This window comes from Podarcis erhardii (assembly GCF_964252035.2).
Source record: "Podarcis erhardii genome assembly, chromosome: 1".
Taxonomy (NCBI): Eukaryota; Metazoa; Chordata; class Lepidosauria; order Squamata; family Lacertidae; genus Podarcis; species Podarcis erhardii.
Genome location: NC_138497.1, coordinates 106,204,277 through 106,217,869, shown reverse-complemented (window position 1 = coordinate 106,217,869; position 13,593 = coordinate 106,204,277). Strand labels below are relative to the sequence as shown.

Sequence of the window (13,593 nt, the reverse complement as noted above, 5' to 3'; positions counted from 1 at the left end):
CTAAAGCCACAGATGTGCTTCCATTTGCACAATTTCTTGGAAATGTAAGAAAAGCTATAGAACCTACCCATTGCTGTTGTTGCTAGCTGCCCTGAGCACCACTGAGATACTACACAACAGTGTGAATTCATACACAAAAAAGTATTAGTGGTTCTTCCTCGCAAGTTCCTTCCAACATTTTCATGAGAAGATTACTGTAGCTTTCCTTTAAGCTATCTAAAGACTATATCTAAAATAGATCTCTTATTTTATCTGGAATTTAGTACTCAGGGTTAAAGAGTGAATATATAACGCTAAGAACAATTGTCAAATCTCTGTTCCCAAGATTTCTGGCAGCAAAGAGGTGAAAATCATCTTCTAATGGATTATATTTTAGTCATTTATTTCCACAGCCAGCTTAAATTAGTTTAATAGAAACTATCCTTTTAGCATACGGAAGTAAAGCTATACTTGCCAGATCTTAATGTGTTAGTATTTTAGGTGCCACAAGACTCTCTGATGCAATGTTAGAAACTCAATATATATAAGCTAGGAACCAAACAGCTATGTAAACCAAGATTACAATGGCCAAAACTGAATGTCCAGCTGCCATTTTTGGGAAAGATGGCTCTAAAATCTAATTTTTCAAATGATGGACTGACAGTGATTGGTTATCGGTTAAATATCTGGCTAGTTCAGATGACAACCTTGAGCTAGGTTAAGAACTTTGAGAGCTTAAAGAAGAAAAGTCACTTCATCCAGGGACAGTTCACAGTATATACTGTACTGGGCTATTCTGAGCTCCTTTTCTTAATGGTGGCACAGCCCATTCACCACCTAAGAATATTCTATACAACTGTGAGCAAGGCAGTGGGATGGGTTAAGTGAAGACAAACTGCAACAATTAACTAAAATGTTGTTCACTGCTCCTGCTCAGGCTGCACAGAAAAAAAAACCATTTTGGTTCCTGAAATTCATTCTGATTGTGCAGATGAAATATAACTGATAGAATTCTACAGGATGTGATATTAGTGTGTGAAAACAGTCAAGATCCAATGATTCCCAGGCATGCATCTCCATGTCAGGTGTCAGGTGGAGATGTCAGGTGTCATCTTGGTGCAGAGGCCTCTTCACTTGGTTACAAGTAGCCGATAGCCAGGTGAAAAATGCACGTGGCTAATTTAGAACACTGCTCGAAAATATGCAGGTTGACATGCACAACAGAATGTCACCACTAACACAACCTTAATATTAACATTATCTCTCTTTCAAGTCAACTGCCCATTTTAGTGCTGTAGTGCAACTCAACTACTTTCCACTGATGCTCTGGATATAACGGCAATCCTTACAGGTTTTTCCACCTAAGGGCTTAAGAATAAGATAATTGTCCCACCTCACTTTGGAGTGCTATTTTTAAAAGCAGCAACTCTAATTGATTAAGTGATACCTCACAGCAAACAGAACACACTTCCTAAAAACCTCGCAACTTGGCAAAATAATGTTGTACAGCTCCAATCTTATTTCTCCATTTAAGCTGCAGCAACGTGAAGCACAGCTTATGCAGCTGCAGCTAAAGTAAGATCTTGCACTTGACAAGTGAGACACGACCATCTGCCTCTGCTTTAGAAGCCTAGCAGCCACTCTGCCGCCCCACCTGTGTCCTTACTAGTAAGGTGTTCCCTCACAAAACACTTAAAGGGCCTTAGATCTTCCCCTATGAGCAATTTGAATTCATATGTCATGCTTTTCACATGGGAATGAGAAAAAAGAGGAAGTTTTAAAGTGAACATGAATTTTAGCCAGAATTGGAGAGAAGCAGAAATAATTTTCAAAGACAGTAACTTAGATCTATAGGTGGGGCTTTATCCCCTTGCAGGTGGATGCATGAAAATCATGGGTAGGCAAACTAAGGCCCCGCGGCCAGATCCAGCCCAATCGCCTTCTAAATCCCGCCCACGGACGGTCCAGGAATCAACGTGTTTTTACAGGAGTAGAATATGTGCTTTTATTTAAAATGCATCTCTGGGTTATTTGTGGGGCATAGGCGTTTGTTCTTCTCCCCCCCCCCAAAAAAATAGTCTGGCCCCCCACAAGGTCTGAGGGACAGTGGACCGGCCCCCTGCTGAAAAAGTTTGCTGACCCCTGTTGAAGATGAATCTCTGACACTTCCATTGTGCAGTTTTTCAGCTTTATAACAGATTTTAAACTTTTAAAGTATTTCACGATTCACAGAAAATGAGTTGTCAAAAACAGTCGGGGTGGGGGGAAACCTACTTAAGGTACTTTTCAATAAATGCAAGCATACTACAGCTACATATATTTTGTATTTCTAAAGACCATTAAAAAAAAAACACAAGATAGATCAGGCTACATAAACATGTCACCATTGCTCAGCTTGAAATATTCTACCAATAGGTTTTCTGTCCATAAAAAACCATTGTTAAGGTGGTGCACTTATTCCATTTATGATTGCTGTGATACACATATTGCTGCCTTTGGTAATTTAACCTGCAGCTATTTTTTTCAAAAGTGCTGGATATTGCCTTAATTTTATTCCACAAGATGGTCTGTTGTCATACTGTCAACAGGCTCTTTCCAATCAAAGCTACTCCAAGAAGCAATGAAAATGCAGTATCTTCAACAGACACTGCAACTTCCATAGGCTGCAATCTTTGAAACACTCAGGATGGTTAAACCTCATTGAGTTCTATGGGATTTGAGCTACCTGTTGATAAGCAGAAACTCTTCCTTCCTTCCTTTGTAACAAGGGCTTGGTAGACCAATTCCTTCATAGAAAGTGGAACTGAGATAAATGGTACTTACTTCCAAACATCGTTTACACACTAAAAGTTTGTTAAATTGAGTCAGGAGTGCCAGCTTGGCTGCACGATTGTGGGTGCATGAATGGCCCTGGCATTGAAATTTGTGGGTGCTCAGGCACCCAGGGTGAAGATATTTCAAATTATTGGGCAACCAAATTGCTGTTTAGGTCCCAGCCCTATGAAGAATAACTGTTTACCAAAGTCCCAAACTCATGTCCACACAATTGTTTTGGGGTTTGTTTTGTTTTGTTTTGTTTTGTTTTGTTTTGTTTTGTTTTGTTTTGTTTTGTTTTGTTTTGTAACTAAAGCCCTGTGGATAGCTCAGGCAGTAGAGCATGAGACTCTTAATCTCAGGGTTGTGGGTTTGAGCCCCATGTTGGGCAAAAGATTCCTATATTGCAAGGGGTTGGACGATGAGCCTCTACAATTCCACTCTACAACTATTCAATTCCACGATACAATCTCCAAATATTTGAATTTAAGCTGCCTGGGGGGTGGGGGGCTTCTCTGTGTACGAAGCATGTGCAATGAGTTCTCTTTAAAAAAAAAAGAGGAAAACCAACAAAAATGCAGAATTGAAAAGAAAATAGAATGTGGTTAGAATGCACATGCCTATCGAGTAGATTTTGCATCTTTTACACATGAATGACATCCCAGTTGCTGTATGGTTTGCATTACTCTTACATTACAGAAAGACTAACTTTAGAAAAGAAGTGTGTTTTGTGTTTTTTAAAGGTTTCTTATTACACAACCTGCCACACTTTGCACACAGCAAACATCTTCTACAGAAGCTCACACGAAGCTTGAGGAGGCCATGACATTATGTCAAAAGGCATGCGCACCAAGAAGCAAACATGATTTCCTGGAAAAACTCTCTTTCTAGATTTTTCAAATCCTGGTGAGGTAAGTATATTAGGTAAAGGGACCCCTAACCATTAGGTCCAGTCGTGGCCGACTCTGGGCTGCGGTGCTCATCTCGCTTTATTGGCCGAGGGAGCCGTCGTACAGCTTCCGGGTTATGTGGCCAGCATGACTAAGCTGCTTCTGGCGACCAGAGCAACGCATGGAAACGCCATTTACCTTTCCGCCGGAGCGGTACCTATTTATCTACTTGTACTTTGACGTGCTTTCGAACTGCTAGGTTGGCAGGAGCTGGGACTGAGCAACGGGAACTCACCCCTTCACGGGGATTCGAACCACCAACCTTCTGATTGGCACGTCCTAGGCTCTGTGGTTTAACCCACAGCGCCACCCGCGTCCTTGTAAGTATATTACATCAATGTTAAATACCAAAATCCCTTATAAAGGTAAAGGTACCCCTGACCGTTAGGTCCAGCCATGGTTCCACCCATTTCATGGGGAAAGAACACCATGTAGAATGCGGATAACCAGCAACAGGACCATATACCGAACACTGCATGCATTCCTCATACAACATCTGGAAAGCCAAAGGTTCCCCACCCCTGCTTTTAAAGCTAACATTCAATAACTGGCATTCACTATAAGCAAAAATATCAAGTTGTGAAGGGACGCTGCTGTTGATTCCACAACATATTTAACTCAAAACCATTAGTTCACACTGCAGCCACACCTACTGTACCTCAGACAAGTCTTGCTTCATAATGTTGTAGCTAATTTGTCTCAATGCCACATGTGCAAAGCTAAATGGAAAGGAAAAAGAGAGACAGAAGAGGGCTACATGCTCCCATGTTCCTGCCTCCAACTAAAGTTGCCTATTAGACTCAAGGGATTGGGATTCGACTACTGAGCCCCATAAACTGTGCAAGGTTGAAATTATTGCCTTACCACAATGTTTAATTCCTGCTTAGTAATTCAACTAGTTTGCAGGTTTTACCTGCAGCAATGTATACAAGGTTTGGATAAAGCATTGTCTCAGTTAGATATGTGATTCCATTCAATAAACCAAGTTATTGCCTTGTATTTAATGCCCATCTCATTTTTCAGAATGAAATAAAGTTCATTCCTTTTTTTAAAAAAAGAAAAGAAAATCAATGTTCTTTTGATATTGGTACACACATAAGGTTCTATAACCATCAATGCAGATCCAAATGCCTTTCCACAATCCTATGTCGTCCAAAACAAAAAGAAAGAGTACCCAGATCTAAAGTGAACATGTAAAGGAAAACTGCTTCAAAGAGCAGCGGCTTTAGCAAAAACCTTTCAAGCCTGTAAACATCAAGAGTAAGAAAGACATTTTTTAAAAAAATATTTCCACATAAATATATAAGCTTGTTTTAAGAAGAAAACAGAAATCCCTGACTATTAATGTTATTGGCACGATGTCCTGTAAATGCCTCAACCAAATACAGTTACTTCTTTTTACACTAATATTGTCATTTCAAAAGCTTTGGAAACAATTATAATATGTAGCAATTGAGTTGATGATGATAATGAAACATGTTAATCCTTTTTTTAAAAAAAAATGTAGCAACTGAGTTGATAAAGTTGATAATAATGAAACATGTTAACCTTTTTTAAAAAAAGTATCTTCCTTCTATTGGCAGCATGTGCAGACAGAGAGATTCATTAAACTATAAACTTTAGCCAAAGTTCCTTCATAGTGATGAGATACCTAAGAAGAAGAGAACGCTCCTGTGGCTTTTCGCTGGGCTTTTGCTAGCTCAGTGAGCAGAGCATGAGAATCTTGATTTCAGAGTTATGGGCTTGAGACACGTTTAACAGAAGATTCCTGCACCGCAAAGGGCTGGACTAAGATGACCCTTGGGGTCCCTTCCAACTTTACAGTTCTATGATTCTATGAATGTCTGTCGAAAAGACAGCTTCAGCAGCTGTAGATTTTCCCATCCCTGTCCCACAGATGTTAAGATTTAAGAACCCTCTTCCCAACACATTGTATATGATCGGCTTAAAGGTAAAGGTAAAGGGACCCCTGACCATTAGGTCCAGTCGTGACCGACTCTGGGGTTGCAGCGCTCCTCTCGCTTTATTGGCTGAGGGAGCCGGCATACAGCTTCTGGGCCATGTGGCCAGCATGACTAAGCTGCTTCTGGCGAACCAGAGCAGCACACGGAAACGCCGTTTACCTTCCCGCCGGAGCAGTACCTATTTATCTACTTGCACTTTGATGTGCTTTCGAACTGCTAGGTTGGCAGGAGCAGGGACCGAGCAATGGGAGCTCACCCCTTTGCGGGGATTCGAACCGCTGACCTTCTGATCGGCAAGTCCTAGGCTCTGTGGTTTAACTCACAGTGCCACCTGTGTCCCCCATGATCAGCCTAATTAGAGCAATTAGAGATCAAGAATTTGAAGCAGAAGCCTTTTAAAGAGGGGGGGGGGAGGTGGCCACACATGCACAGGTAGGCACCACCTACCCAGAGCAGAAGTCAGTAACAGCCATATGTAAACTTCATTTCAAAGCAAAAGAAAATGTTTTGTCAATGAACATGCAGTGACGGGGGGGGGGGGGGTTTAGAGTCTGCAAAGGTGAAATTGCCAAAGGGGCTTTAAACTCAATGATCATTTTCACATCTACCGTGAAAGCACTTCTCCCAAGGTGCTACAGAGGTTGCAGGGGAAAGCATGTCTATTTCACAGTTGTTCTTAGCTGCATGACAAGAAAATGCACAACTAGTGTTGAATTTTCCAAGATTAACAGCCAGGTGCTGTTCCCACCCTAGCACTTTCACCTTAAAAAGGAAGGAGGGAGGGAAAAGTTCACCTATATAAATGCACAGAAGTTTGGCAACTCTATAGAAATACATGGGTTTTCAACAAACCCCCCCCCCCACAAAAACTGTCTGCTGAAATAAAAATAACAGTACACACATTTTCCTGTGTTGATATCCTGTGGTTATTACCGGTGAACACAGTACTGCTCAGGCTGAACTACTTGCAAACCAAAATGAAACCTACACACACACATCAGAAAAGGGCATGTTCAAAATGCAGTAGTCACCTAATAACTATTATTCACCTTTTCTATAGGTTTACCCTGATTATTCCTGTTTCATTAATCAATTTTCACTCAGTATTTTCAGGTGATTAGTAATATTCCCAAATATTCAGCTTTTCATTTTGCAACAAATGAAGTTTAATGAGAGATTCAGCGGCTGATTCTGCTATTCAATACCATATGTCTAACAGAAGTATAAACTATTTTTTTTTATATAACTACCCATGAATGATCATGAATCTTAGTGGAAGAGGTGTAACCTTCGGGGAATCTGAATGTAAGATCTCAAAATTTAAACATATGGGAGACACATTTATTAATAGCACTTATATATTGCCTTCCCATTGCAGAATAGTGCCCGAGATGCGTGTATTTTTAACTAGATTAAAACCTAATACATAAACTAAGGAAGCAGTAGAAATTTGAGTAGTGGTTGTTATTTTAAAAAAGCAGGGTTCAGCTAAGCTCAAAGTCCCATTGAAATAAAGATAATAACCACCTGGCGATCAGGGAGAGCGCAAAGCAGACCTTCTGAGATACCCAAACTCTGGACTGCTGACAATTAGCTCAGTTGGTTAGAGAGTACTGCTTATAACACCAAGATGGCAGGTTCGATCACCATATGGGCCACCTGCATATTCCTGCATTGCAGGGGGTTGGGCTTGATGACTCTTGAGGTCCCTTCCAACTCTCCGATTCTATTATGATTCTATGGACACCTCTGTGGACAAGGTCCTCTCACACATATCCACCAACTGAACTTCAGATGGTGGCAGGATGCAAAAAAAGACCCTCCTTAATGACCTGTGGATGTTAAGCGATACCTACTGAATGGATAATCCACATTAAATGTGAAACCTAACCATGGGTTTGACAACAAGTGCACACCCAACAAAGGATAGCCTATCCCATTTCCCTACTTAGTATTGCATTTGTATCCTGCATTCCTGTGATGCTTTGAGTTTGCAGATGTTCTAAGGCTTCAGAAATCTTCCATCGGGCTGCCTTGGAATAAAAACTGCACTGGGATCTACCTCAAGATGGAGCATGAAAAGAAGTAGCAGACTTTCCCGGAGGTTTTCCTGAATGCTATTGCAGATTTCAAGGGACGTGGGTGGCACTGTGGGTTAAACCACAGAGCCTGGGACTTGCCGATCAGAAGGTTGACGGTTTGAATCCCCGCAACGGGGTGACGGTTTGAATCCCCGCAACGGGGTGAGCTCCCGTTGTTTGGTCCCTGCTCCTCCAACCTAGCAGTTCGAAAGCATGTCAAAGTGCAAGTAGATAAATAGGTACCGCTCTGGCGGGAAGATAAAAGGCGTTTCTGTGAGCTGCTCTGGTTCGCCAGAAGCAGCTTAGTCATGACCCGGAAGCTGTACGCCGGCTCCCTCGGCCAATAAAGCGAGATGAGCACCGCAACCCCAAAGTCGGTCACAACTGGACCTAATGGTCAGGGGTCCCTTTAACTTTACTATGCAGACTTCAGGCTACATCTACAGATACTGGGATGAAGAACCACAGAACTTTTGGAAATATAAATTCCACTAGTTTCCATTCAAAGGTAGAATTCTAGGTTAAGAAGATTGCTGTTAGAAATATTTTGTTTCTAAACCATTTGCATAAAAAGGGACAAAGTGATAGCAGGCCTAAGCATGCTTACTTAGAAGCAAGTCCCACTAATTCAATGTTACTCCAGCCTTGCCATTGTAGCCAGAATGTTTCATTTCAAGGGGCATACAAAAACTGAAATGTAGCATCCTGGTTTCAGACACCAAGGCAATGTGAAGTCTCTCCTCTATCCAGGCACTGTTACCATGCTTGGTCCTCTGTTATTCTTGTATCAGTAGCCTTCTTGTGAAACTTTGCAAGTTGAAACTGTCATCATATGAAGGAGGGCACTGATGGAAATGATGGATCATGTCCACCTCCCTCCCTCTCCTGGACTATGGCTGTTAAAGGCTTCAAACTCAAATCCATCGTGCTCCACTAGATCTCATCCAGTAAACCTCACACTCTAGGCTCCAGGGTATGTTTCTGAAGGCACACAAAGCCACTATCCTGCTGAGCCTAAACAGGCCTGGTCAGTACCTGGTTTGGTCACTACCGCTGGTCCACTGTGGGTTCCATGGTGGAAGAATGCAATGAAATTAAAAATGATTAAGTCATAAGCTGTCAAACAAACATGAAATATATGTTAGCCTGGTATAACAGGCTCTTAAAGCCTATAGCACACATACCCAAATCATTTAGCTGCCTGTGGTTGTGCGGCAAATCATGTACTTCTCCCCAAATCAAGGTGCACAGTACCGAAGGCCAATCAAGTTATTTTAGCAGTTTAGGCAGAACAGCCCACAAATGCCTCTTCCTCCAACCATCTGCAGACTTTTCTTGACTACCTGAAGCAGCAACCTCACTCTGCCCTGGCAAATCCCTCTACCCCTTGGCAGCTTAAGAGCCACAAATCAAACCTATGGTACCCACCATACAATCAACACAGATAAACTATATTTTCTTGGAAGCCTTAAGCTGAAAGTGTGTGTTGAACAAAACAGCGCATGGCACATCATTTTTATTTCCAGCTTTATTCTCCTAAAGGGTAGCAGTTTCTGTTCTGACTCCTTGCATGACTCTCCTCCAAGACCAGATATATAATATTCTGTTTTATCATTATGCTACATTTCCCCAAGACTAATGATAGACTCAATATTCATATTCAAACCCAGATTTGCTGTCTAGCACTCATAGAATGCTTTGATCTTGGCACCTGCCTATGGCAAAGAAATCTATTCTTAAAAAGAAATCCAGTCAAAATGAAAGGTTTTTTTATAGGGGGAAAATAAGGTAGTAAAGAAACAGTAGTAAAATCAGAATTCTACAACAATATCTAAGCAGCACATGTCAGCATGTGTCTGCTTTACAATCAATTTTCAGAAAAAAGTATTTCAAGCTTTATTTCTTTTGTGAAACAATGAATCAGTATAAGATCCAAGTAGTTTGATGAAAAGAGTTTCCCAGTTTCCCGCAGTCTGAATGTTGCATCCCTTGAGCTATTGCTAGTAGGTGAAACTTTATATTCCGCCAAATATTGTTTCAGATCATTGATTTTTACACAAATTTCTTGCTGTGTATCATATTCCCAGAGGCTCACTTAGAACAATCTATGCCACCTACCATGACTTTGAAGTACCTCTATCATCTACCATGACTTTGAAACACCAAACTTATTTTCTGTTCTAACTCTTCTATAACTGTGGGCACGAAAGTGGTCTTGAAGATGTTACAGAAATTTTGGCTTTTCATCGGTGAGGGGAAAGGGAGACAGATACCCTGAACTTATGCATGCTTGCTTTGAAATAAAAAGAAAGAAGGAAGTCTCACCACATTCAGAGAGACTCTACAGAATTGCAGTTTAGAGAGATTTCTGCACGCTTGCTCAGGGGTGAATCCTACTGGAGCTGACTCTGAAGGAAGAATACTCAGTACTGCAATCAGTTTCAACCAAGCGTACATAGAATCTTTCTGCAATCCCAAACACACTTACTTAGCTCCATTGGGATTTGGGTCTATGTGTGGAATATATATACAAGCCATCTAGGCTTTGCACAAGAGTTAAGTGCATACAAGATTCACAAAACATGTTAGAAACGTACAGAGTCATATTTCTAAAGGCAATGATGTTCTTGGCTAAGATTTTGCATCCTTCACAGATGCCTTTACTACATACTTCCCCCCCTCCCCCAAATGGGGTTGTATTGGAGACAGTGCCCCTTATTTTGTCAAGTAACAGGAAGCCAAGGAGCAACTGCACACAAAATATTTAAAGGGCAATGGGAGAATATTAAGGCAAACCAAGTGATTCATTTTTTATAAATGAAAAGTCCGGTAGTTCAAGCATCTCTGTGTGTGGAAGAACATCTAATCTGAGTATTCTGCACCGGATCTCATACCAACAAAGGCCAATAATGGTTCTCCATTAATGTGGGAGAAGGCACTTTAGGCATACTTCAGAGCTCCTCTTGCACACATCCCAAGGCTGAACCCCTCCATTCAAAGGCTCACCCTTCATATTATATGCCAGCCGAGCCCTTAGTTCTGAACATTTTCTAACTCTCTGTATCTATCTCCTTGCTCATCGTTAAACATGAGTGGCGATCTGAACCGGTCGTGAAGAGAAGCATCCTTTTAGAGTCGCAAAATCCCTTCACACCAACAATCACTCAGGAACGAAGTGGGAGGGAGAGACAGAGAGGCATCACGAATCGAGCTGTCCTTTATCTTCCCCAGCCACGCACCTCATCTGGAGCCCATGACCTGCAGCTAAGAAGCACAGGGCGGGCAGCCCACAGAGCTCTCCTTGAGAAAGCATCACCGGGCAGCGAAAGGAGGCGAATCAAGGAAGGCGCCTCGATCCCGGGTCACCTTTGGCACTGCACCGTACACCCAGCATCCCACCACTGCCTGCGCCTCAGCTCTCACCCGCGCGCGCCCCGAGTCCCACGGAAGGCGCACTGCACCCTCGGCTGTGTCTGAAAAGAGAGACGTCCCGATCCCCCCCGTGTCACCAAGAAGCAGCCAAACGGGCCGAGCACAACGGGCAGCCTGAGCCACGGAACCTCTCCGTCGAAGGAGAGGAGCCAGCGACCACGCTATGACTACTATTCTTATCACCACAACCACCCATTCTATTATTATTATTATTATTAGTTCCGACTGGAAGACGAGCGCGCCCTCCTCGCCCTCATCTCACCAAACACGGCCGGTTCTCCACGCCGAACCCGGCTCCACGCTGCGGCGAAATGTGGAAGGCTCGCTCTCTCGCGCGCGCACACCCGTTGCTCGAGAAAGAGGAGGGAAAGTTCGGGCCGCTCGCTCGCTCGCTCGCCTGCCTGGCAGCCTCTGCCAACAAGCCCCGGAGCTGGAGCTCCGCCGCGCGCTCTCTCTCCCGAAAAGCAGCCGCCGCCAGACGAGCGAGCAGAAGCGCTGCCCGAAGTTGCGAGCGTCGCCGCCTGCCGCCCCAAACACACACGCGTACACGCACGCCCCTAGCTAAGGAGCTACCCCAGCGCCTCAGCCGCCCTCCCCTTCGGCTTTCGCTGCGGCTCACCTGCGAAGAGACAGCTCGCCTCGCCGCGCTGTTCCTCTGAGGGAAGACTTGAAGCGGCAGGATTTGGGGTGGGGGGTTGGGGGTTCTCCCTTCTCGCCCCCCTCAAAAATAAAAACTGCCCCACCACCCCCAAATTCGAAAGGTCACGCTCGCCCGGGGAAAGCCCCTCGCGCTGCTCCCCCCGCGGCCACAGGAGGCTCCTTCATCTCGCAGAAGATGCCCGCTTCGCCTCCGAGTCCGGGGCGGAGGGAGAGCTCCCTCTCTCTCAGCACCTGGCCATCTCCCGGCGCCGCTGGGTACTAGTACCAGTAAGAATAACAAGAAGCAGCGGCCGCGATAAAAGCGGCTAGGTCACGCCCCCCCTCGTCCCGGCTCCTCCTATAGGAGCCGCCGGGAGGCTCGGCTCGCGCACGATGGTAGCCTTTACGTAACCTCTCCTCCTCCTCACCCACAGAAGAAGAGAAAGGAGAGGGAGAGCGGAGCCGGCCAATGGGAGCGCGTGGCAGAGGCTTTGGCCCCGCCTCCCGAGCCTCCTTCCATCGCCGAGCAAAGCCTGGAGAGCTTTCTTCTTCCTCCGGCCGCTAGGTCTGTTTACGTAACCAGCCCGCCCTTCTGCATCTCTCTTGAGCCGCCTTCACGCAGCCGTCCAAGCGCTTCCCCAGAGGCAGAAGCTCAAAGCAAAATAAAGGGTTGGGGTGGGATTCCCGCGATGATTGGACCCCTGAGTCCGCTAATGCCGCTATTCTGGTGCGCGGACTTGACGTGCTTTTTCATCGGCATGGGAATCATCAGTAGGATTGCTACGCGATGCATGGACCTAGGAAGTGCTTTATTTTTAAGGGATGGCAATGGGGAGGGGAATCACCTGTCCAATGTTTTTCTAAAGGCATCTTCCTGGGTGGCTATTGGTTATGGCTGGGTAACCAAGGAAGCAGAGAGTAGAAATAAATGGACAGTTCTCACAGGGGGAGGTATGGAAGAAGTCGACTCCCCAAATGATTTGTATTGGGACCTCTGCTTTTTAAACTTGTCCATAAATGACCTGGAGTTAAAGGTGAGCACTGAGGAGACCCAGTATATGGCAATACATGTTTCAGCGTGGTCGAAACCAAAAGCTATTGCAAGGAGCTCCAGATGGATCTCTCCAAAGTTAAATATGGGTGTTAAAACAGCAAATGTGGTTCAGTGTGAGCAAGTGTAGACACTGCAACCTTACTTCACATATATTATGGGGTGTGAGCTGGTTGGTGGAGGCTGGCTAGAAAGGGGATTTGCGGGTCATTCTGAATGACTGAATGTCAACTAGGGATGGAGAAGGAATTCAGTCTTTTGATACAGAGGGATGCCAACAACAGGTGCCTTGTTAGAACAGGAATTCCTCCTGCTCTCATATAGAAGAGAAAACATTCCTTCACTGAAGAAAACTGCTGTGGACTTTGGCCATCATCTAAAAAAAAAAAAAAACCAACAACCAGCCAATTTCAGAGCGGTTGTTTTCATACAAATTTAATCCATTCTTTGTTTTGATTAAAATTGATATGACTGGTTGCCAATCTTTTATTAATGCGATGACAGCCTTAATACAGCACCACCACCCAACGGTGCCTTCCAGATACCAGGGGGACTGCAACTCCCATCTTCCCTTACTGTTGCCCATGCTGGCTGGGGCTGCTGGGAATCTGAGTCCAACAACTTCTGGATGGCACCCAGTTGGGAAAGTTTCTTTTTTAGGACAACAAGACATTCCTCATCCA

General features: G+C 44.1%; 1 protein-coding gene across 2 annotated transcripts in view; it reads right to left on the bottom strand.

Moving 5' to 3' along the window:
- The window catches only part of GALNT13 (polypeptide N-acetylgalactosaminyltransferase 13), a 157,969-nt gene extending 145,709 nt beyond the window's left edge, over positions 1-12,260 (bottom strand). Inside the window, exon 1 of one of the 2 annotated variants that reach the window (XM_081872160.1) lies at positions 11,840-12,260. The gene's annotated coding sequence lies outside the window, so the exon portion shown is untranslated. Of the gene's footprint in view, positions 1-11,482; positions 11,596-11,839 lie in introns of those variants that run through there. The other variant, XM_081872161.1, reaches the window with a different exon arrangement.
- Positions 12,261-13,593: the final 1,333 nt, after the last annotated feature.